General features: G+C 36.9%; 1 protein-coding gene across 8 annotated transcripts in view; it reads left to right on the top strand.

Annotated features, from left to right (window-relative positions):
• The window catches only part of LOC135713133 (potassium voltage-gated channel protein Shaw-like), a 221,958-nt gene that overhangs the window by 159,941 nt on the left and 39,347 nt on the right, over window positions 1-22,670 (top strand). The window contains exon 9 of one of the 8 annotated variants that reach the window (XR_010518709.1): window positions 14,655-14,963. The exons of the other annotated variants lie outside the window; for them this stretch is intronic. The gene's annotated coding sequence lies outside the window, so the exon portion shown is untranslated. The remainder of the gene's footprint in view (window positions 1-14,654; window positions 14,964-22,670) is intronic. 8 annotated transcript variants of the gene reach the window in all.

Here is a 22,670-nt window from a genome sequence, read left to right as displayed (position 1 = left end):
AGTTAACTTCAAGCACCTGAGCTACTTTTATCGGTCCTGTTGACTGGGTGATTTTTTTTTTTCGATTTTCGTCATATTTGAGCAGATGTTTGAGAAAAACTTTATTACTGATCCACAGAAAATTTCTCATTTGGCGGAGTAAAAAAGAAAAACGATAGTTAAGCAGCACTCAAACTGCTGTACTTTAAAAAAAAAATCACAGTAAAATCGAAGAAAACCTGTACCAATGTTAAATTAGACCTTCTTTACCTTCTTATTGCTTTAACTTGCTACCGCAACTAGATAGAAGGTAGCAATCTTGAACAAATATTGAATGCTCAGATCAGAATTCACGCACCAGGTGACGCTAGTGTGCTATTTGACATCTTATTGCTTGCTTCAACTTGACAGTACGGCTAGATAGAAGTTTGCTGTCTCCAGTAAAGTTGTTCTGAATTGCAAGACCTACACACTTAGAAATACCTAATCTTACACGTGACGGAATCCATCTTTGACATAAAGGATGAGACGTAAACAAACATGTTATGTAAAATTAAGTGCTCTGAGACTGAAAAGTTCGAAAATACGTTAAATTGAGCTAGAGCACCTAAATTTACATGAATTTTTCTAAGTGTGTATCGTACCTCACTCGAAAAATCACTAACCACTTGTGCCATACGATACTTAAGTCTACATCTCGACTAGACATATAGTGGACAGTTCTGAGAATACCAGGCAGCTATATAATACGCTGTTCTCATTACGCTCTCTATCAAGTGATATAGAGTGATTCGTGATATAGCAGCTATATCATGTTCTGCATTACGTGATATCCCATACAAACGATCTATATCATGAATAGTTCTTGACATAGCTCATATCATGTTGTCTGCTTGATAAAATCCTAAAAAGCAGTGACTGGCAACCAGGCCACGATACAGCTGGTCGCTATTTTTTGGCTTCAAATGTCACTTTTCCGTCGAGTCAATAAAAACATTTGGAAAAGACTATCGATTAACAAAAGAAAAGGGCCCATCAGCATTTGTAAACAAACCGTTCTAAAGCTCCTTCCTCACAAAACGAAGGCCTCTCACGCAAACCAACACCATCATTGTGTAGAGGAAACTTTTTCCTATTTGATGATGGTGTTGGTTTGCGTGGGCGGTTTTTGCTTTTTTAGGAAAGGGCTTTAGAACCCTTTTTGATTACAAATACTGATAGGCGCTTTTCTATTGTTGATCCAGAACTGGCAGTTTCAAGCAACCATTTTAAATCTCCTGACCCATCTACCCGAGAAGAAGTTTTTCCGCAATCAATACCTTCGACATCCGCAATCAATACCTATTCATCTGTCGCCAACTAATGGAAGGTTTCACGGTGGTGATCGCCTTCAGAGTGTGCCCACCGAACAAATTATGTAGAAAATCAAAGATTTTCTCTGGTACCCAACCATAACTTCCCGTCACCAGAACGGACGCCGTTTTGTGTCGACTGCCCAGGTAGCCTAGGAGGAAATCAAGAAGCTCTCCTGATGGGAAGTCATCAACATTAAGGTGAAAAACGGTGAATAAGAGATTTCTCGCGAGCGTGATCCAGCTGAAATCAATGGTGCTGAGTGCTGCGCATGTTGTTTCCGCCTCAGACGTTCGATGACACTAAACATATCCGCATTTAAAGAATGTCCATGTGGGCTTTCTTTACCTTGCTCTGGCTGTCCTGTGTAGCCTGCAAAATTGACGCAATGTCCTGATCTAGGAAGTCATCGTTTTGAAAGTGAAAATGCAGCGTTGAAGAGCTTTCCATTTGTATGATATGAAACTGGTCAGGCCGCAGCAAATATTCCGACACTCATTGGTCAAAAGTATCCGGATCTCCTCGGTATTGGCTTCATACGCTCTGAAAGCTTCCACTCGATACCACCGTCAGGATAGGTTTCCACAGCAAACTCAAATCCCTGATGCTGCACATGCAAACAATAACAAAGTTGTTCTTTTTTCTCACTGTCATAAATGGCAAACTATATCAAGTCACCGTAATGTGAACACCTTAACTTGATATCGATATCATCTCGTTATATCACGTGATATAGAGCGTAATGAGAACGAGGTATAAGACCTATTTTATGGTGACCAACTAATGAAAATGTCTTCACCTGGCGGCATTAAATAGTGTATGAAGTAATTTGCTTTCTTTGCCCGAGTTGTTCAGACGCACAAGCCCTATTGGATGGAGCACAGTTTAGTTCAAAATTCTGTCGAAATTTTGAGAAATTAATCTTATTCTTCATAATTATTACATCCAAACTGGAACTTTGCTCTTGACTTTAAATTTCATTTCATCTGTTGTTTTCGGACTGCCTTCATTACTTGTGTACTGTAGATTTCAGAAATAAGATAATATGAAACAATTTAATCAACTTTCAATTGATTGAATAACATTGTTCGCTGTTTGATATATTTTTGTTTGAACACAGATAGAGGGCACACTCAAGAGATTCAGTTTATCGGTCATAGTTCTGCAACATCAAAATGTAATAATATGATGTGATTAATTTGCGAATTATCACTCCAGTTACTGTAAATAAACATTATTCAGTCAGTACCTCAACATTGGTTTTACATGTTTGGAATCTTATTTTGGATGGAATAGGGACGGAATTTTGAAATATGAAAATTGAATTCTTTTAAGGATATTGAATGTCACCGTATTTCAAAACATTGAATTTAATGTTTTTATATTTAAGAATAAATTTAATAAATAAATAATTTTGTAATTATAAAATTGAGCAGAAAAATAGTCTCGTACTCCTCGTACTTCTCCGGAATCTAATTTGAGCTTAAGAATGTTTGTGGAAGTACAAGATCCTTCGTTGAAGTTCGAGAAATTTCGACGAATTCTGGAGAACTTTGGCTGCGTACGTAAGTTTTCAATTTTTCTATAAGATATAAATTTAGTACTCTTGATATTTTTCAAAACTTTGTTTCTGAAGATCTTCAACTGTTCGAAAATTTAAATTTCGTCCGTCAGATATTTATCCAATATGGAAGATTTCAAAAGATCTCCAGCAGATCGAAAATTTCAGATGAGTCCTCTATGTATATTTTTCATTAATTCAGGTTAATCAAGTATTAATTGGAAGATCTTCAACTGTTAATGACTTCATGACGATTCTCAACTATTCTCCCTAGATTGCTGATTGATCAAATATGATCATGTGAATTATTTGGTTCAGGTTAATTTTTTCAGTCTTTATGTTAATTAATATGATCATCTGAAGATATTCAGCTGTTAAAAAATTCATATGGAAGACAGCTCCGGAGTAGTGGTTAACATCCTTACCTTTCACGTCAAAGACACGAGTTCAAATTTCATACCCGGACAAGTCACGAACAACCAAAAAATGTTTAAGTAACTATAATAAAAGCATTTTTATAGCATCTGTGGGATATTATCCCAAGAGATGGTAGGTTGGTCAGGAAATTTTCACAGATCTCCAGCGAATTGAACACTTCAATGATGTTCTCTGAATATTTGTTCCGTTACTTTTTTCAAGACTTCAGGTTGACGAAGTGTATGTTGAAGATCTACCGTATGCACCGGAAACACTGTGAAAACAAAAACAAATTTTTCAGAGTGGAAAAAATAATTATTCAAAAGGGATATGTCTGAACTGGAACCTATGTTAATCATCAATAGAATTTCCATTTGCCGCAATTATGGCCTCAACACGCTTCCGGAATGCTCGACAGGTTATGACAATATAGTCCGGATCCATACCTCTCCAGGCGCCTGTCAATGTTTGTCTGAGGCTTGCTGAACTGGACTGGCGTTTGGGACAGGCCTTGGTCTTCATGACGTGCCCCACTGAATAATACAAGGGGTTAAGATCGAGGCTGAATGGCAGCCACATATCTTCCGGCCAGAAACGGCTGATGTTCTTTCAGTCAATTCTGCGTGCGGTTCGAGGTGTGGCATGGTGCACCGTCTTGCTGAAAGACCACATTCGGCTCCGGTCCATATTGCTTAGTAATCTACGAAAGGACACGCTTATTAAGAATGCCGATATACACTTCCGTATTCCCTTTATCCCGTTCATGAATGATGCAAACATTATCACACATACGGTACTACTGTTGAAAAATTCAAATGACGTCCACAGATATTCTCCCTCGAGAAGAAATCAACAGACATCCAGACTTATGAACATCAAGTATTATTCTGAGGATCTTCAAGTGCTCAAAAATCTAAATGTCATCTCTCTAATATTTTCCAAACATGGCTAAAAATATTAAGTCAAGATCTTCATTTATGTAACAAAAATCATTAAATGTCCACTTAAAATTTTAAAAAATCTTCGGAAGTCTTCTTCAATTTCAACATATCTTCAAACATCTTCACAAAACATGAAATGTCTTCAAAATGTTTGCGGGTAACATTTCTTCATATAAGGCCTTCAAAATGAAGACATGCCTTCAAATCTGGCAGCCCTGCTCTTGTATACATATTTCATAAAGAGACAGTATTTTAGAATAATTATTTGAAGAAATTTCTTTTACATTAGTTTCGATCTCCAGATTTAAAATTTTTATTGGTCAGTAGACGTATTGTAGAACAATTTTACTGAAGAAAAATATATGATTATCAAGAGGCGAATCAACCAAAACCTTAAACATTCCCAAATAATAAAAATACGATTATCGTTAATGGACTGTTTACACTTACGCTACCCAAGTAACAATTTTGGTTTTATGACGGTTCTGTAGACCATGAATTGGACTTGTAGAACGCTTTAAAGCCTTGATAAAACTTGCAATGTTACTTGGGTAGTTCACTAGCGCAGCCAGCTCAACCAACTAGCACGAATTTCGGTTGCTCCTGAAATCTGAAGCGCCCTATTTACAATATGCTGACTAATTTTTAGCACGGTTCTAGGACACTAGCGCTAGCAAATCGGCACAGCAAATTACGTGATCCTCATGGGATCGAATCGTTGAAATATTCCAATCATCCGTTAAATGCGTGAATTATGAACATAGTATGAGGAGTGTCACATCGTTTTGTCTGTGGTTGGATTATCATGGGACCAACCCCATCGTTTTTTTTTTTTCAACAATTCAAGCTAAAAAACTGCTGGGTGAATTTGTTAACTCCGTGGCTTAATGACGAGGCATTTTTGTTCTGAACTGGAGATTTTTTGCCTACATAAGCATTTTGAAGATTTTACCAAATTCCTGCGACCCTTGCAATCCCTGTCGAATTTTTATGTTTGAACCCTCCAATTTCAACAAACAAAACGGGACATGTATAATCAAATATTGAAATCGCAATCGAATGACAATCTCCGTTCTAACCAAGATCGAAAAGAAAACTGCCATTTACCACTCCGTTATCAGCCATACAATAACCATTAGGGCCGGATGCTACATCTGTTCCCCGACGATGGACTATTATTTGACGAGACAGCGGAAACTAATTCTCGTTTTGTGGGGAGTCCAAAGTTTGCGTATTTTTCTCCTATTTTGTGATTCAGCCAGCGGCGAAGGCGTGATTTGCAATCAAGTGTGATGGGGCAATAACCGATTCCCTAGCCGTGACTGCGGTTGATTAAGTATAATTAAACTTTTCTCATTTCATCATTAGCACAGAGGAGAGCATTTGACGTGGAGGAAAGGGAGGATGCTATTATCCTGATGCGACACAAAAAACTTTACCACCCCGAAGCAATCAATTCTCGGATTGTGTCGTTTGTCGAAATCCATCTGGTTCTGGAGAACGGCTTCCGAAAACCCATTCAGCTCTTTTTGTTCTACTGTACGGAAAATGATTAAATTTCAAAACTCGACAATCAGAACCACAATGGGAATAATTCATTGTCACGTCCCAGTCATAAATAATACACAACCAGGAAAAAGGAACACAATTTAAACCGGATTGAATTTATCATGCGGTCTGGCACTTGGTCACTCTACATTCCCACACACTATAGCAAGAGACTAATTTGAAGAAAGTATAGATCCAGACCTCCCAAAGCCAACTGAACCTGGCTCTCCTTCCCCTCCCCCCCCCCCCCCCCTTCGCCCTCGGTACCTTATCTCATTCAAAAGTCAAACAAAGAAGTGCTCATTTTCCGCAAACCACTCTTTCTATGGCTCCCCAGGGGCTTGACCTGCTTGTTTTAACCGATTCGTTTTTGGGAACAGCAGAAACCACCACAATCAATCAAGAAAACTCTCTCGCCGCATCGGACCGATCCCCCGGAGACTACCCAGAAGTGGACACCGCATTCCGGATGGGAAACCTTTAAAATCAAGACAAGAGGGTTCATCGTCGTCGTCGTCGTCGCCGTCGTTTAAATGACGAACGTGACAAATGGGGGAAAATTTTGCGGACAATCCAGTTGAGAGTGATGAGCAAACAGACAAGAAAAGTCCCAGAGCCAGCAGTATCAGCAGCAGTGCGACACACACAATGAGTCATCAGCCAGATTTCATCGTAGGCAGGCTGCTGCGGGTAGGTAGGCTAGTTTCCGAAGGGACAACCAAACAAAGCATCCGCTCAATCCTCTTACCATCCCTTTGGAGCAGCACCACAAATACCGATGTCAATCGATGATGCTTTCCCACTCAAATGGCGATAAATTCGGTTCGACAATTTGTGACCTGATGACTTTCTCGGTCGGGTGTGAATGGGTAGGATTAAAGCCAGTTATGGGCTTTAATTTGAATTTTAAATAAAGGATCCATTCGGGTGCAGAGTGTTCGCTATATGCGTGAGAAACTTTGAATTAATTTAAGTGATTAATAGATTTCCAGCGATTTACGGTAGTAAGCTGAACGATTGATTGAATAACGACCGAAAATGGGCTGAATGCGATTTGTGAAAGCACGTTAAGTAATCACCCGTATGAAACGCAACCCAATCGACCTTTAATGATCACAAATCAAGCAAAGTCGAGAGCTGTGGTACCAGGTAAACAAGTGCTAACAATGCGGAATGCAAACACAAATTCTCCGAAATGTCCTCGTTACGTACACTCCAAATATATTTAGCCGGAATGAGCGACATGACGCAAACGGCAACTCGATAAACAGCAAAGACCGTTCATGACCGGAAAAAGCTCTCGATCGAATATTGTGTTTACCATTCTGGTCGTCACCACTTCATAGCCACCCACCAACAAGTCAACAAACAACTAAACTCCGCCGTAATTCCTACCACGAGGACGATGGACGTCTTGCATACGAACAACGTCTTTTTTGTACGTCGTGCACACTTCCTTCCAAGTGCTCGCGAAAAGGCGAAATGTCGCTGCTGCCGGTATATCTACACTTGTACTTAGAGCAAACAACATCAAGCTCTGCGAAAGCCAAGGAGGCCAATTTCATTCAATACAGCTCATTGGATTGTTGTTTTGGATTAAACACGTTGGCTTTGTGTGCTCAGCAAATCGACTGCAGAACGTGGGTGCTTTACTATAAGGCATAATGATGCCACTGCATGGCATTGATGTTCAATTGCTACTATCAACTTACTCAACACATTGACGGTGTGCATATAGCAGGGAAGTTACTATCTCCGCGACAATAGTGTGTCCTGTAATGTATATTGGTTTGGATGAATATTTGGAGAGGATTGCACAATATCACAACATCATCATTATCGGCGACTTCAACCTCCGTGGCATCACTTGGCAGTTTAACCGCAATGGGTCACTCGTTCCGGGAATAGTTTCACATCCGGATGTTTGCTGGACGCTTTCAGCACAGCTTGCCTTAGACAGAGCTGAACGATCGTTTGTTGAACCTCTATTTTGTTAGTGATGAACTCGGTACTCACTGCAGCATTATTCGAGCTCCATGTTCGTTGGTAAAAGATTTCAGCGATGATTCGAAGTACTTTCGTTGATGCTAGTGATAATACCATATACGACTTCATCTTCGATAACAACGATGCTGCAAAAATGCATCCGTTTACCCGGTTCATAAGAGTGGATGCAAGCGTACTGTTTCCAACTATCGAGGTTTGACCGCCTTGTGTGCGTCGTCAGAACTTTTCGAACTGAATTTCCCGGACTGCTTATCACAGAAATGCTCGCAATATATCTCATCAGAACAACATGGATCTCTCAGCTGCTTTCGATGAAATGGATCATGATATTGCCCTGGCCAAGTTTGACAGATTAGGAATTGGCGTTAACCTTCACTGGACGAAACATGTCCGTCAAGCTTGGTGATCATGTTTCGTCTTCGTTTCCAGTTAAGTCCGGAGTACACCAAGGCAAGCATATTGGACCATTCCTTTTGCTGCTATACATGAACGATGCTGACAACGTCCTTAAATGCCACAAAAAATCTTACGCTGACGACCTCAAGCAATATTATGTTTCTTCAAGAACAACTAGAGGCCTTCGCAGCTTGATGCAAGACGAATCGTATGGTCTTAAATGCTTCTAAATGCTCTGTTATTTCCTTTGGGCGTATACGACCATTGCTTCTCCACGACTACGTTCTAAGTGGTACCTCTCTAAAACGTGAGAGCATTGTGAAAGATCTTGGATTACTTCTTGACTCTTCACTGTCGGTCAAAAATCAAGTGTCAAACGTCGTTTCAAAAGCCTCGTCACAATTGGGATTCATTTTTCGATTCGACAAACATTTTAAGGATGTTATATTGCTTGAAGGCATTACATTGCGCTTTAGTGCAATCAACGCTCGAGTATTCTGCGTTGGTGTGGGCGTCGAATTATCAAATTATCGAATCAATTATCATAACGGAATAAATTGAGTTCGTTCCTTATGCACTTCGTCACCTGCCATGGAATGAGCGCACTAATATTCCCAGCTATGTTGCAGGTGATAGGACTAATTTCATAATGCACAAAAACCATCAAGAGTATCTCTCGTGTTTTGACAATTGTTTCGATTTGACGTATGATAAAACATAATTTTGTGTTATTTTTACATTTAACTTTATTTAAGTTTGTCATTGGGATTGTTTTCACCTGTTGACTGTACGAATGAAAAAGTATATAAATAATTAAATAAATAAATTTATAAATAAATATATAAATAAACCCATAAATAAATAAAAAAAATAAATAAATAAATAAATAAATAAGTCAATAAATGAGTAAAAAAAAGAAATAAATAAATAAATAAATAAATAAATAATTAAATCAATAAATAAATAAACGAATAAGTAAATAAATAAATAAATAAATCAATAAATAAATAAATAAATAAATAAATATATAAATAAATATATGAATAAGTAAATAAATAAATAAATGAATAAATAAATAAATCAATAAATAAATAAATAAATAGATACATGAATACATAAATAAATAAACGAATAAATAAATAAACAAATAAATTAATAACTAAATAAATAAATAATTAAAAAAATAAATCAATAAATAAATAAATTAATTAATTAATTATTAAATAAAAATAAATAAATCAATAAATAAATAAATCATTTACCAATAACTTAACAAATAAGTCAAAAGTTTATTAATTAACTTATACATAAAAAATTAATAAGAAAAATAAAAACATTAATAAAAAGATAAATAAATAAATAAGAAAAAACAAACAAAAAAATAATTACAAAATAAAAACATCAATAAAAAAATAAAAGAAAAAAAAATAAAAAAATAAATCAATTAATTAATAAATAAATAAATCAATCCATAAATAAATAAATCAATGAATTCATAAATAAATAAATAAATAAGTAATAACATAAATTAATAAATAAATAAATAAATAAATACAAAGATTAATAATTCAATTCATACATAAATAAATCATAAAATAAAGAAATATATATATTAATAAATAAATAAATAAATAAATAACTAAACAAATAAATAAATAAATAAATAAATGAATAATTAAAAAAATAAAATAAATAAATCAATAAACAAAAATTAATAAATAAAAAAATAAATAAGAAAATATATATTTAAGAAATAAATACATTAATAAAAAAGTCAATTGATAAAATAATAAATTAATAAATTAAAAAATAAATGAATAAATAAATAAATAAAAAAATATAAATAAAGAAAAAAGTAAATAAATAAATAAATAAATAAATAAATAAATGAATAAATACATAAATATGGCAATAAATAAATCAATAAATAAATTAATTCATCAGTTAACTCATCAAAACATAAATAAATAAATCAATTAATTAATTAATAAATTATAAATTAATTAATTAGTAAATTAATTAATTAATTAATTAAATAATTCATTCATTCATTCATTCATTCATTAATTAATAAATAAATAAATGAATAAATAAATGAAAAAATTAACAAATTAATAAATAAACAAATAGTTCAAGAACGAACCATTCAATATAACCGGTGCACAAACAAACGGGCCTCCCTTAGCTCAGTCGGTAAAGGGGTAGCTATAAAGCAAGGTCATGCAGGAGGCGGCTGGGTTCAATTCCCGGTTCAGACACAATATTTTGCAAATCGTAAAATTTGAAGACTTCTAGTTCAACATATCGATTTTGTTCTACCAAGCTCAAACAATTCCATAACGGGTTCTGATAATTCTCTCAAGATGTTAATTCATGTGGATGTGAACTCATATTTCACTATACCTTTGAAGTTAAGGGGAAGCTCACCGGCCCAAAAATAAAAAAAAAATATTTTCGGTACGTTTTTATTTTTCTAAAAATATTGGGAAAAATTATCAAAAATCCAAGAAAATCAGTTTCTTCCTTAGATTTTTGTCAAAAATTACATGCAAAAAATTTTTTCTATACCATCATGAAAAAAAATTGGACTCTCAGAAAAACCGAAAAGTTGATGTTTTGTGGTTTTTTGAGTCCAACTTTATGCCATAATGACTTATAAAAAATGTTTTCGCACGTGAATTTTCTTTGAAAAATTAAAAAATATGTGATTTTCTTAGAATTTTGATATCTTTTTCCAATATTTTTAGAAAAATCAAAACGTAATTATTTTTTTCGGAGCGGTGAGCTTCCCCTTAAGATGAGAATTACTTTGAGAATACTGATTTTTTTTTGGTTATCAACGTGATCTACGGAAAAGTTTGCGACCTGTTCTTATGAGAAATTATATCAACTACAACTTTGGTCAGAAACACCTTTTAATTGAACTTCAAGGTAATTAGTTAGCGGCGCGGGTGGTGTAGTGGTAAGCGTGATTGCCTCTCACCCCAAAAGGCCTGGGTTCAATCCCAGTCGGCGCCGCCGGGATGTTCTTAGGCATAACATCATTGATCAGAAGGGAAGTAAAGCCGTTGGTCCCCGGTTCATGAGTTGACGGGTCGATAGGTAGGATCCAGGTGTGGGATCTGCATCCCTGGCGTCGGTAACATAGGTGCTCAGCATGGAAAATAAGATCGACGAAAAACAAATCAAAGAAAAAAAAGGTAATTAGTTATGAATTGGGGAATGGAAATCCTTAAGCCGACCGTTGTTCAAATTAGTGTAACTGCTTTCAAACCACTTGAGCAATCCAAAGTAACAATTTCGGTTTTATCATGGTTTTAAAGAGGTTTGTACGGCTTAGAATATGCTTAAATCATTGTTTCGATTCAGTCGCGATCTTGACACAGTTTTAGTTACATTTTACTTTTTATCAAAATATGTACCTTATACAAAGTACTGCACTACAGCATCCTCCCAATTACACTGTAACCTCCGTTTTCGACGATTTTGAGAAACTGGGAAGTACTGCGAAATACCCCACAATATGGGTATTTTTGCAATTGGGATCGTACAGTTTCTGTAAGCTAGGGTCACCATCTTGGATTTCAAAATGGCGTCAAAAATGTATATCCGGATCCAAAACTTCACTCCGATTCCAAAAATACCCATGTTATGTGGTATTTGACAGCATTTTTCAGATTTTCTGTATCCATAAGCCGCCATAATGTATTTCAAAATGGCGTCAGACATGGATTTGTAGTTTCTGCACATCGCCCCGTTCCCAAAAATACCCATATTGTGGGGTATTTGATAGTATTTTCAGATTTTCTATAACCAAAAGCCACCATCTGGAATTTCAAAATGACGTCAGACATGGGTTTTCAGTCCCTACGCGTCACTCAGAGTCCAATATTACCCATATTGTGGGTTATTTGACAGTATTTTTTAGATTTTCTCCAACCGGAAGCCACCATCTTGAGTTTCAAAATGGTGTCAAACATAAATTTCCGGTTCCTATTACGTCACCCCGATTAAAAAAATACCCATATTGTTGTGGTATTCGACAGTGGCAGTGACATTCTTAGTTTTTCAGAAACTGGAAGCCGCCATCTTGGATTACAAAAATAGCGTCAAACATCGACTTCCAGTCCCTAAACGGCACCTCGATTCCAAAAATACCCATTTTGTGGCATAGTTGATAGCATTTTTCAGTTTTTCTCTAACCAGAAGCCGCCATCTTGGAATTCAAGTCACTCCGATTCCAAAAACACACATATTGTGGACAGTATTTCCCAGTTTTTCTGTAACTGGAAACTATGCTTTGGTAGGATAATAAGCTATTAACTTGTTATGGCGCACAAATTACCAATAGCATAATAAGATATTGAGAGCAAAATTTGATATTATTTTTTTGTAGAACTATCCCGGGTAGAAGAAAATATCGCAGTCCTCCAAAACTATGGTCTTGATAACAAAATATAATATGGATTAGCATTGCATAAGAAGAAAAATATAATGAAATAATTTCAGAAATTTAACGGCGCCGGTGGTGTAGTGGTAAGCGTGATTAGCTCTCACCCCAGCAGGCCTGGGTTCTATCCCAGTCGGCGCCGCCGGGATGTTCTGAGGCATAACATCTCTGATCACGCCTTCCTTCGGATGGGAAGTAAAGCCGTTGGTCCCCGGTTCATGAGTTGATGGGTCGATAGGTAGGGTCCAGGTGTGGGAGCTGCCTTCCTGGCACGTCGGTAGCATTGGTGCTCAGCACGGAAAACAAGATCGACGGAAAAAACAAACCAAAGAAAAAAAAAAAAAAATTTCAGAAATTTGTTCCCGCAATATCGTTTCAACATAAAATTAAGCAATCACGGTATCAAATCAATAGCAAATAAACTAAAGTTAAGTTCTTTGTTTGGTATTAAAATATCAGAATTGGTTTTTACAAATGTATTCGGCATGCTATTTTTTGGAATTATTTTTTGATAATTTACCTCTTATGTCATGCTCATCTCTATCAACTTTAGATATCAGTACCAAAGTTTCTACTGGGGTAACGATTAATCGATCTTATTCCCAGATGAGAGTGAAATAATCACCGAAACGTCGCATGATCTAATCTTCTGATTAATGTATGACTATAACTCCCAATCCCGGAATCTATACTCAATCGACAGTCAGACTCTCATAGCACAGCTTTCGTTCGAAAAGAACAACAAAAATCAGTTCAATTATTCAAAACACTTCGAACTTCATCGCTCTTGAAACGAGCTCCGTTTCGCCTCAGCGGTAATGAAACCCCATTTGCCAAATTGAAAACACAAACAGAAAATGGAAAATGTACTCTTAAGATTCCCCAGCCGAACAAAAACATTTCTCAGTGTGTTTCGCTTTCAATAAACGTTGAGAGTGCAAGAAAGGGCTAAGTCAATTAAGTAAAATAATGCAGCAAAATGAAACACATTGAATTGAAGAACAGTGCAAATATACAATCCCTTATCCGGTAAAAGAATTTCCATTGCAAAACACACATTTCCGCTCACACTTCACCTCAGAAGACAACCGGAAGCAACAGAGAGCTTTTTCTCTGAGTAAGAAAAAAAACCGGAACACCATGTCGACATGGTTGCCGAAGCAGAACCAGTGAGTGTAGGTTAGGTATTTTCTACAGCCATCTACAGGATCCGTCCTGCTCCGAGGAATGTCAACCCACATATATATGAGTCAGAGGCTTTCGCATTGTGTTGTGTCCCAAATCCTAACCCCTCGTAACCCGTCGTCGAAGCGTTCTTTCAAATTCTTCGGAAAACACAGAATCCAACGACCGACTTTCTCTGTCGCAAGATGGGTTGGGTGTATGTGAGCTGGGAAATCTTTTTTCCATGATGAATAATTAATTACACCCGGCTAACCCGGTGGAATGGAACGAACCGAACTGAACGCTGACTTTCTGTATACAAAGAAGCGGAAGCCACAAAACGACAATCCTGCCTCAGCCCGTCTAGCAGAATGTCATTCTATAGTTTTGCTTTAGCCATGCAGAAAGTGCACAGGTAGGACACGACAACGACGACGACAACAACAACAACGGCGCACGAGAGAGGTTAAGGGCGAAAGCTTGTGCTAATGTATTTAACAGCTTTCCGATTCCATTCGCATGTCGGATGGTGAAGCGGTGGAAATGGGATTTCGCTTTCGATTCATTACGAAAGTTACTTTTTATGCAGCGAATAAATTTTCCTTGAGGTCCGGGAAAGCATTGGCATTGGGAATTGGTAAATGTGAATTGAATAGTAATCATTCGTTTTCGATTTCAGACTCTTCGTATGGCAACAGCAATGGCAATCTCTCCCTCAAGCTTATTCATCACTTTCACCTCATAACTCTGTATTATATAATTGCACCAACTTCACCAAATAACTCATCCCAAAGCGTCAACATGTCAACATGTGATAACCCAATTTGCAATTTTCTAGATGTAGCATCATCCATCATAGGCAAAACAGGTGGCAAGATGGCACAACTGTTATAACGAAAAGCTTTCGCGCATCTCCACAGTACATTCGCTAGCAAGCCTATCAGACGCTCAATCAGCAGCTCTGCAAGCGCAAATAGCCTACCGAACATGTCACAAAACCAAAAAAAAATGATAGTGCCAAAAACGTATCACAACTACTAGTACTACTACAACGACACGCCAGAATCAGACAAACCAAGCACCCATCAGTTCCATCACCAGCAGTAAATTCGCTGAAAAGTCAACAGAACCAAAAACGCTCAAGCTTGTAAATCGCATTCGATTTTCCTCACAAAACCTTAGATTTGCTTCTCCCGGTCATGTAGAGAACGTAGTCTAATATCGACGTGCTTAATCATAACTGTTGTATTTGTGGAGTCGTGTGTCTTGCGTGTGTATGCCAAAACTCGGTGTGAAGTACGTCCGAATTAGTTATTTCCACTAGGCACCCCCAAACGAATGTAGTACTTCCCTTGCTAGCATATCTCAGACAATATGAAACGGTACAAAATATGCAGAACACTTCATAAACCATGACAACAACGCATACCTAGCAGGAGTGTTTCCGCCAATCTCAAGCTCGTGCAACTCATAGATCATCACCGCGTGCGTGCAAATAACAAATAGAATTAAGCCCCATCACTTCCTCAGTACTGGTAGCATCGCAATTCTCGAATTTAGCACGTGCATAGGGTGGAGAACGGCTTCAGCCCCCCCGAAACCCTAATCCAAGCACGTTTTTTTAATTCTAAAGAGATCTTAAAAAGAGATCTATCCATGCTCTATGTTGTGAAACATCATGCTGCAAAAAAGTGAGCGTTGTAAGTTATTGATTACCCCATGCTTGTGGAATAGGATCTCGTGGGGGTCGAGTTCGTTCTCCACCCTACCTACATATAGTGAAACAAAGAGCACGCCAAAAAGCAGCCAATAACTCATTCCACTCGACTGTCATAAAACTTTGTGTGTTCCTGTTTCCATTAGAATGAGGATCATGCGTGCATTTTGACGTTCGTTGTACGTGTGTGTGTGTGTGTGTGTTTGTGTTGTTCCGCGTATTCGTTAGTGCTATCTCTTGCGAGGACGTAGATGTATGATTAGGGCATAAATTTCCACTAATGGTTCATTAACCGCTCATTGGTGTCGAAACTGCAATTTTTCATATGCTTATCACAATATTAATCATCATTTGTATGTGATTATATCAGATTCTGCCTGCTAAATAAGGTATGAAGAAACGCAACTTTTTGCGCCGATGAATAGCAGTTCGAACCTAAGTGAAATTTAGTACACTCGTGTTATCTGTAGGAAAATGCAATGAAAATGAATGGTAGTAGATTTCCCTGGTAATCCCTCATCCATTGTTTTATTTCATCCTGATGGTTTTATCTGTTTAACTAATCAATTAAATACTAAAAAAAAGAACCAGTTGGTAATCAGATCTCAACATTAAATATCCGGCAAAAAAAATAGTTTTAATGTCCGAGTAGGTTTCTAAACATTGATAATCTTGTTTTTGGAACATAATCACATTCTCACTCATTTTCATTAGAAAACGGTGCATAACAGAATTCTAGCCTTCTATGACCTCCCTTAGCTCAGTCGGTAAAGGCGCAAGACCATGCTGGAAGGAGCTAGGCTCGATTCCCGGTCCGGTCTAGGCATTTTCCTTCCGGGGTGGAAAATTTCTCGACTTCGCTGGGCATTGAGTATATGATTGTACTTGCCACACAATTATACTAATGCATAAATGGTACACACTTAGCAATTACTACCGCCTTCGGTAATTTTTACCTAATAGCCCAAGTACCATTTCTTGTTTTATTGCACTCTATTAGTGGTTTTTGAGATCAATTTTATAAAACCGTCAATAAAATTAATAACTCTAGCACAACCTTTTGATAACCGCTATAAGATTGTCTTCCAGCTTAGTGGACCACCCTTGATAAGGTTGATAAAGTATGTTTGAGAATCACAATAAAGTTGTCTTAAAACCATTTTTAAGAAAGCCCCATACTCTACAAAAGGTTCTCATAGCCTCTTTAAGAGTAATATTGTATTCAAGCAGTTTTATTACGCTTTGGTGAAAATCAGTTATAAATCCAATTTAATTTTTATTGCTTCAAAGCAACCGCCATACATTAGCTTGTTGTTGTTCTGTTCTGCTGAAACTTTTTTTTTTTTAATGGAAATCTTTAGCTGTAAAAATAGGTTTGAGTGTTGGTGTCAAGATCACCTTGCAATCAATTTTGTTTCATGGCGACATTAGTAAAAATCTTAAAGAAAATATATGCCTTTTTAGACCCCGTAACGTGGGTAGATCACCTTTTCGTGGTACGTTACGGGATGTAAGATCTACCACCGATTCCTAGTCCCGACTACTTCAAACTAGGGGAACAGGATTTTTCAGTAATCCAAGGAACACATCTTAGTCCTTGTTACTTTTTATGCCTTGTTGATAGTGACAAGACTCGGCTTTGTCTACCAAGGATGAACTTGAAACAAGGCAAAAAATGAGTTAGTTGTCTTCATCTATGTGATTCCTAATCTTCTATCCGTTGTTCCCTAGTTCCTGACTACTTCAAACTAGGGGAACAGGATTTTTCAGTAATCCAAGGAACACATCTTAGTCCTTGTTACTTTTTATGCCTTGTTGATAGTGACAAGACTCGGCTTTGTCTACCGAGGATGATCTTGAAACAAGGCAAAAAAATGAGTTAGTTGTCTTCATCTATGTGATTCCTAATCTTCTCTTCGTTGTTCCCTAGTTTGAAGTGGTTAAGACTAGGGTTCTGTTGCATGGTCATTATCGGTGTCATACCTTAATTTTGTTGCTAAGGAATCCAATTTTGACTGACAAAGGGGCGCGCCTTTGGAGGGTGTTTCAACACTCCGAAGGGTATAAATAGCGGGACCTTTCAATTAGACTCGGATCCTTGCGATAAATGCAAGAGTGGCAACTGTAAAAAAATCGAATGCTTCATCATTTCTCAATAGTGATGGAGTAATGCGACATGCACTAAACTAAGGACACGGGATATACTACAATAGATCAATTTACTGGTCGCAGTAGTGTTAGGTCCCGAACAGAGGAAAAAATGCCTTTTTAGAAGTTCCGCTGGAAATTTTATCGTGTATATTGCGATAATATGAGCGTTAAATAAATGCGCCCCAAAATAATTCAAGTTAACAAAACATATTGTTTCAGATATTAAATGAATTTGATGGAATCATCTTAATTTTACAGAAAATAGATCTCAATAAATAAATTCATACCAATGCACACTGGAAATCATTTCGGATCTCTAATTTAGCCATTATTTATTGGAATTTTTTAAATTTTATTCCAAGGCTAATGGCATTTTCATAATGACAATATGGCGACAGAGGAAAGCAGGCAAGAAAAATACCAGGCGCAATTTCTTAAAATGTGTAATGCTTACATTGGATGAAAGCAGAACAGAAAAGCATAATGCATGATTTTATTTTGAGCACTATTTTCTTTTCACAAGAGCAATTCATTTTTTTTTATTTTATGGCAAATGTTTATTCCTATTCTACGGGTGCATCCGATGAATTTTACAAACATTTGGAAAAGTTATGCGGGATTTTAACTATTTTGTCCTAGAACTGTTACCATTCCATGTATTCTCCATTCACAAGTTCTAAAAGGTCCACTGCTAGGGTAATTTTAATCAATGGTCTAGGATCGCGTGACCGGTATTTAAAAAAGGAAAGAAAGTCTTCAATGCTGATTGTTGAATTGTTGTGACCATCCACGACTGTAAATCTGAAAAGAGACGCAAGTTGGCGTAGGTATCATCCTCCGACTCCAGATAATTATATATTTCCTCTTCATGAGTCATTTTTGGTGTAGCAATGTGCCCATCAATGTGTCCAATGTGTCCGAAGTGAAGATGGTTCACAATGGTGAGGAGGCACACTCTTTACAGCTTCCTTTGTGACATCCGCAGAAAATGCAGCGGCATTTTTTGTTTCTTGATTGGAGTTATTCACGAAGGTTTGCGGGCTGACTGTAGCAAATAAATTGGCTCATGCTAACAATATTGTTGATTTTCTTTGCGCTCCGCTTGGAAGTACCGGAAAGTTTTGAATCTTTTCAATGTTGTAAAAATAAACCGCCCATTTACACTTCTGACAAGTTGCAACTGAATGCTTATGATTGTTTTAAAATAACTGTTTCATGGCCATGGTTTTATTGTGCTTGCTTATATAGCAATAAAACGATTTATTTTTGGTTTTTATAAGGGCAATTCATATTGTTTTTTTTTTATACTTCCAGGCAATCATAAAACCTTTCATAAGTGAAAATAGCATCAACATCAGTTGGTTTTTTTTAACCTTTATAGGGGTTTTGTAGATAGCTATAAGAATTTTCCATGATATGCATTGTATATGACCGCCATAAAACTGTAGGATATGGTTGCAGCTACAATAAAACTTTAATAAATTTTGAATATAGCCAAGCAGCTCTAGATTTGTTGCTTGGGAGTTTGGATGTTGAAGGTTCAGGCATTTTAATTCATTAGATTTAAGGCTTCAAAACAGGTTAAACTTCACCGTAATGGCAAGACTCAATTATTTAAACAAGGCTGAGAGTGTTTTGAAATTTGAAATAAGTGAAACAGCTTTTGAAATAAGGGTCAAACTTTTACCAAACGTTCAGTTTTTGAAAGTTCGGTAAAATTTATCGAAGTCGGAAATAATTTCCAAGTGTGTACAGGCATCGAAAGCTCTCAATTAGTAACTGTGGAAGAGCATCTAACGGGTGTCCTCTAAAAAATGAGAATGAAAAGACTGGGTCGAGAAAACACCAGTTCAAACTGATTTATTTCATACAAAGGGTTAACTTAAGTCTGAGCTTAGTGAATATTGGCATACGGTCTGTGGTGCAGCTTAGTCATGATATTGGAACATGACCGTTGGACGTTCATTAAATGTTATGTTGTACTTGCAAGTTTCAAGAAGAAGTTGTAAAGTATGTAAATGACACATAAAAGCAGTCAATTTCGCTTCCAGAGCGTAACAATCAGCGATTGTATGATTCATGAGCGTTCACTCAGAGTGAGCGCTCACGAATCGTAAAATCGCTGATTGTGACGCTCTGAAAGCGAAATTGACATGTTAGATGTGTCAAACGTATTCTTTTCAACCTCTTCTTGTAACTTACAAGTACAAAATATCATTATAACATCTAATGATTTCATATTCCCGAATATGAATATACCACATCGATTTTCCGGACGCAACTTTTGATCCTGTTGGTGAGTTACTTGGTGTCCTTAGCCTTTCAATTATCCTCGAAAATTTCTAAATAGACCGAAAAAAATCCTCGATAGGGCGGCACTGCGGCAGATTCGTCGGATTCCGGTCTTTTGGCACAACTGGTATATGTTGGCTCGCCCGGAACGTTTGCGTTTTCTTGGCGTAGTGCGATGATGCCTTGTCCGGCCATCCGGGTACTAAGTTAGGAGCACGCAAAAATCTAATGTGCGATATGCTATAAGCTTGAAAATGCGGAGAAGAAGAATCGATTATCGATTTTGGCCTAAGTGATAGTTGTGAGCTCAGTGGATAAGAGCTAGTGGAACCTTAAGAAAATCGTCACAATATTACCAAATTCAGTTGAAAATTGTAATGATTTGGGTGATGCGGTGAGGCTTCTTTTCAATGTTGGCAGAGGTATTCTTCGCCATCGGCTGCTAAACAGTAATATGCATATAACTATTACGTGACTATTCAATTGTTTGTTTACGTTCGTAAACTCGTGAACGATTAGACGGATGCAAAATGAAGCAATTTTTGGTGAAAACAAGTTTTTAAGATATATTGATATTTAAAAAAATAGCTTAAATTATCACTACATCCCACTATTAATAGTATAATTTGAGATATATCTCCTAAATGGAGGAAACCAATTATTAGGGATAAGCTTGAACGTTTTTACAATTGATGGGCTGCAATACTTACATTCGTTTCGTCATGATCTATCGGGATGGTTTGAACCCGTATGTAAAAAACGGTTAGAATATTCTGTTCTCTTGAGGCTTTAGGGTCAACAATGAACAGTTTTAGCATATGTATGAATATTTAAGATAAACAATTATTTTCTGGAGAATGGATTTAAATTTAAGATACAAGAGTTAAGATCGAAGTGTGCGGTGTTCGAAGACGGACGTGATTGTTTTTCTCTTGTCAAATATATTGATTTTGTTCCGTTTTTCGTGTTTCGGGTAGTTTCGGTTGGAATTTAGTACGATTTTGCACAGAAAGTTTTCAAGAATCGCCAATGACGAAAAAAGGTCTGCTAAATCTGGAAAATTTTGAAATTGGCTAGAAACCCAACCCAATGGAATTCCATGAATTTACTATAAAGGAATTCAAATAGAGCAAGAAGCAGCTTTCAACATCACAAAATTGGTGAACGCTATCCATTTTTATTGATTAAAACACTCACACAGACACTCACACATACACACATACACATTTACTTTAATTTGACACATAAATATAACATTATCAATGATATCGTAAATCTGCCAGCAACGTTTACCGAACTTATGGCCTTACTCTCCCCACAAAGAAACCTCCAAGCTCCTGTGACACTTATGAGCGGTCGTAGAGTTCTCTGCATCTCTCTTAAGTAAGTGTCCAACTGAATATCCTTCCCATCCACAACAGTTGCAAGGACGTGGCAAGGACAGTTCTCGATTATTGGAGATACTGCTACTTTCATCTAAGAGGCCGAGATCAATCCCATATCTCGGTCAATACGGTAACGGACGGAGCTGGCAGTACTCACATAAAATGGTCTAGGACTTGTACCACATACTAATTTGTGCAACTTGCTTAATGCTAAAGCTAATATATTAAATTTAAGATGCACTGCCTATTTCAGGCTACATTGTTCAGTCTTGTGAATGACTCAAAGCAGCTCGTTCAAAACGATGAAAAAAATATGAATTTGAAAATATCATAGAGTCATATTGTTAAAAGGAATAATGCAAAATTGAAGAACTTAGGTCAAAAAAATGATGCTCATATTGCCCCGGATGGACTTAATTAATATTTAGTTAAGAAAAACTTATAAAAAACTAGAAAAACAATGTCTCATATAAGATACCAATGACCATTTATACAGCTGCTGAAGGAATATTAGCGTTTCAGAAATCCTATAAATAAATTTACACTCTGAGTTAGTCTAAAAAATTTCGAATATTCGCACAAGAGAAAAGTAATTTGTTAGACTAAAATTAAATGGATAGTTCAAGTAGACTTCAATCATTAGGCCGGTAACGAATTATTTGTAATATAAAAGGTGTTACGATCAAAAGTTGGCCAAACAAGAATGAGTGTAAATGGATTTTTTTTTATTAATTTTCTTTTTAAAGTTCAATAAGCATAAAATACAAAAAAATCAGCTAAACTTGCGGTTGACCGAATCTGAATTGCCCGACCGTTCGCTTAACTTCTGCCAACAGATTCTGTACAGCCACCTCGTCAGTTCGCCACAGAACGCCAGTTTGCCTTCAACTGCTTCTCGCTTCCAATAGTTTTTTGGATCTTCTTCAGGTTCCACTTGACGATGGCCATTTCCAATTGAACGGAGCTCTGGTGCGTTGAGAGGGTTCTTGTCCTAGGGCACCACCTGCACGTTGTTCCCGGCATACCACTCAAAGGCCTTTTTTCCGTAATGGCAGGATACCAATTCCGGTCAAAACAGCACTGAACAATCGTGTTGCTTCAGGAAAGGTAGCAGACGTTTTTCCAGACACTCGTTCACGTAAATTTCCTCTCAACTTCGATAGCTTCATATGCTTGAAATTGTTTGCCACCTTTCCCCTTCCGACGAAAGTCTATTTGTAGTCTCATCATCTATTACCACGCAATCGAACTTCATCAGCATCGTCGTGTACAGCTTCCGGGATCGTGTTTTGGCCATCTTGTTTTGTTT

This window comes from Ochlerotatus camptorhynchus, unplaced genomic scaffold (genome assembly GCF_037179485.1).
Source record: "Ochlerotatus camptorhynchus isolate MF236.1 unplaced genomic scaffold, CSIRO-AGI_Acam_v1.1 ptg000539l, whole genome shotgun sequence".
In the NCBI taxonomy this organism is placed as follows: domain Eukaryota; kingdom Metazoa; phylum Arthropoda; class Insecta; order Diptera; family Culicidae; genus Ochlerotatus; species Ochlerotatus camptorhynchus.
The sequence above is the reverse complement of the archived record's forward strand: the minus strand, read 5'-3'. Positions and strand labels throughout refer to the sequence as shown.